General features: G+C 43.9%; 1 long non-coding RNA gene across 1 annotated transcript; it reads right to left on the bottom strand.

The window, feature by feature from the left end:
• On the bottom strand, window positions 1–3,515 carry LOC123176803 (uncharacterized). Its single transcript, XR_006488663.1, has 6 exons — window positions 3,045–3,515; window positions 2,718–2,956; window positions 1,112–1,211; window positions 353–421; window positions 112–210; window positions 1–24 (listed from the first exon to the last, which is right to left on the bottom strand). It is a non-coding gene; the product is annotated as an uncharacterized lncRNA (long non-coding RNA).
• Window positions 3,516–3,521: the final 6 nt, after the last annotated feature.

The raw sequence follows: 3,521 nt of genomic DNA, 5'->3' as shown, positions 1-3,521 counted from the left end.
GTCGTCAAATTGGTGCACAATGGCCTGCATCAAGGACCACAACAGACACATGGTCAAGACTAGATACAAACAAAAGAACATGTCTTTATTACGGAATCAAATCATACACACCAGTGGCATGGCCATGGTGGTTCGGTACTTGCTTGTAGAGGATGATGCAGAGCTCTAGGATGATGCTCTTGTCGACGCTGAGCTTCTCGACCATATAATCTGAGCCATACACAATCAAACAGCAGCAAGAACACATCAGCAACAGGCATACAGAACCCAAATATGCATCTCTCGCTGGAAACTCAAACGGATACTAGTAAAACTATTCGGTGAAGCCAGCACAGATGTTTCATGTATGTACCTTGGATGTTCTTCATGACACCGAGGTCGATGCCGAGGGCCACCGGCTCAGGTAGAGTGTCATTGAGGTCTGCATACAAAACACGAATCAATGATCACATCACTAATTGATATAGTGATAGGTAAACTAGCACTTTGGGCTCAATCCACTAAAACAGTGCCACTAATTACTACTCCCTCCATTCCCAAATATAAGTCTTTCTAGAGATTCCAACAAGTGACTATATACGGAGCAAAATGAGTGAATCTACACTCTAAAATATGTCTACATACATCCGTATGTTGTAGTCCATTCGAAATGTCTAAAAAGACTTATATTTATGAATGGAGGGAGTACAAGACAATCACAAGAAGCACAAATATTGGCATCAAAGACCATACAGATCAAGAATCCACATTGCTGTCGGCCCAATGAACTACCCATGCATATGGATTGTTCATCCAACATAGAACATTTTCATGCAAGAGACCATTTTCTACAAAAAAAAATGCAACAATTGGTAAAAAAAAGACCCCGTACTTGACCAACAACAGCAAGTCATTTACCCAATGGCCAGCATGAGTTACAAAGATTCCATATTTTTCCAAATAAATACACAGATGCTTGATTGCACTACTCAGAGTGCAGTGCGAAACTTCTATGGAAAGTTCTTTTGTGTGTGTTGCAGAACTAAACCCATACCAAGCATTCCCCACAGCTCGGTGGCTGTGGACACACATAGCATAAGAGAAAGCAGAGGAGAGCAGTTGAGTGGATTACCTATGCCGGAGTCAGAGAAAAGTGGCCACGAGAGGCGCAGGGGAAGCCACGCAGGAGGTGTCGGAGTGAGTTTTTGCAGGCCAGTCGTCCATGAACAAAGCTGTAAAACAAATGAACAACTCTTACTGCAAGTTGACAACATTCTTGAACAACTCCTACTTAAACTGCTCAACAGATAAAGAAGCCAACATGCTATACTGAAACAACCTTTTCTGGCCACACAATTAGGATGAACGGAACAAGAGCACCCTTTAAACTAAAATATGTCCTTCAGTTGATTTACAGATGATAGATGTTTTATGATGAGACTAAATTACGTCTTGTACTCTGTATCTCCAATTGTATGTCCAAAAAGTCCAACGATGCTATTTAGTATTCCCTCCGTTCCTAAATATAAGTCTTTTAAGAGATTTCACTATAGACTACATACGGAGCAAATTGAGTGAATCTATTCTCTAAAAGGCGTCTATATACATCCGAATGTAGTCTCTAGTGGAATGTCTAAAAAGACTTATATTTAGGAACGGAGGGAGTAGTAGATATAAGAAGACAAGATCGACACTCAAACTTCAGATTTCAGGAAGGAGAAACAACACAGACTGCACTTAGTTTTAGTTCTAAGTGGCCGAGTCAAGCATTATCCATGCAGTGACTGAGATATGCCTGACATACTAAAAACTTACAACATCATTAAGATAAATTTGACAATAAAAAAAGCAGAATTTATAATAATGGCTTGCACGATCTGTATGTAAACATCTCAGATATCTAATCAGATACAGTGCACAAAAGTAATAACCAAGAGTTCAAGTCAGCGTTCCACTTTGATAATACAAGATCATCAAGTTTACAGGATAATCTAAAGAAAATCTAAAGCAAGGTTACAGGATAACACAAGATCATCAAGTTCCGTGCACGTTTACCGGAACGAGCGATGCAAGTCATGGCCGTTAGGAACTACTCCCTCCGTTCCAAATTACTCGTCGCTGAAATGGATGTATCTAGAAATAAAATACATCTAGATACATCCATACGTGCGACAAGTAATTCGGAATGGAGGGAGTACAACATGAAAACAAAATTACATTCTGTTTTCCCATGCCACATATTCAGTTCTCAGAAGCGTACACAATCGTATGGACAATTGTTCAGGAATCAGAACCAACTAATAAATAAGCAAACATACATAAGCTGTAATAACCAACAGTTCAACTCAGCATTCCACTTTGATTAGGTACATGTGCTTGTACTAATTCCCAAGGTTACAAGAATGAGCCTGATACTTGAGCTACAACAATGCTAGCAAATAAAAGGTGTGCTCTTTAACAAAAAGAAAATTTGAAGCAAGGCTCCATGATAATACAAGATCACCAAGTTTGCGTGCACATTTACCAATACGACCGATGAATGTCATGGCCATTAGCAACTACAACATGAAAACAAAATTACATTCTGTTTTCTCATGCCACACATTCAGTTTTCACGAGCATACACAAAATTGTAAGGATTATAGTTCAAGAACCAGAACAAACTAAGCAAGCAAACATGCATAAGCTGTATATAGAAAATGCATGACAAAGACAAGCAAGGGCCACCAGTATCATACCTGGAGTACAGTAGCTCATGTACATGTAGGGTAGAGAGCGTCAAATCATGCACACCGGAGGAATGGCCAAGGTGGTTGCGTTCTGCTTTAGTGCTTGAGAGTCTGGTGCAGAGCTTCAGATCTTGTCAACGCCAAGCTTCTCGACATTGGATTTGGTTGTTTTCCAGTGAAAAATGTTCCACGAAGCCAGCCAATGCCAAAGGCCACGGTGTATGGTAGAGAGCGTCATTGATTGAGGTCTGGATACAATGCAAGAACATGAATCACGCTCGTATATTAGCCTGAGATAATGAGAGATTTGGTACAAGCACCAGAGAGCAGACATACCAAAGAGAAAGAGGAGGAGGCTGGTCCTCGCCGTGCTTGGTGCCCCCGTGGGTCATTTCGCCGGGCCGGTTCACTGCGTCCAACCTCGTCCCACGCAGGCTGCATCTCCTTCGGCCGCAAAACAGAGGAGACGAGGAGGGAGCTCGGGGTGATCAGCCGCGGCGCGGGATGGGCGCCAACGACCGGTTGCGGCTAGGGTTCGACGCGGCCTCCATCGGTCCATTTCCCCAGGCCGGTTCCCTGTGCCGGACCTCATCCCAGGCCGGATGCAGCTCCTTACGGCCGCAAAACCGAGGAGGCAAGGAGGCAGCCGAGGCGAGGACGGGCGCCGGCGACCCGTTGTGGCTACGGTTCGCCGCCGCCTCAGTCGGGCCGCTGATCTGGCGCCGCGGTCGCTGGAAGGTGAAGGGGCTGCGAGGCCTGGGAAGCGGAGGAGGGAGGACCTGGGCGTATGGTGCAGATCAAAGGAGAGACAGG

The sequence above is a fragment of the Triticum aestivum genome, unplaced genomic scaffold, assembly GCF_018294505.1.
Source record: "Triticum aestivum cultivar Chinese Spring unplaced genomic scaffold, IWGSC CS RefSeq v2.1 scaffold304968, whole genome shotgun sequence".
Lineage (NCBI taxonomy): Eukaryota > Viridiplantae > Streptophyta > Magnoliopsida > Poales > Poaceae > Triticum > Triticum aestivum.
Note: the sequence above shows the minus strand (reverse complement) of the source record. Positions and strands in the feature narration are given on the sequence as shown.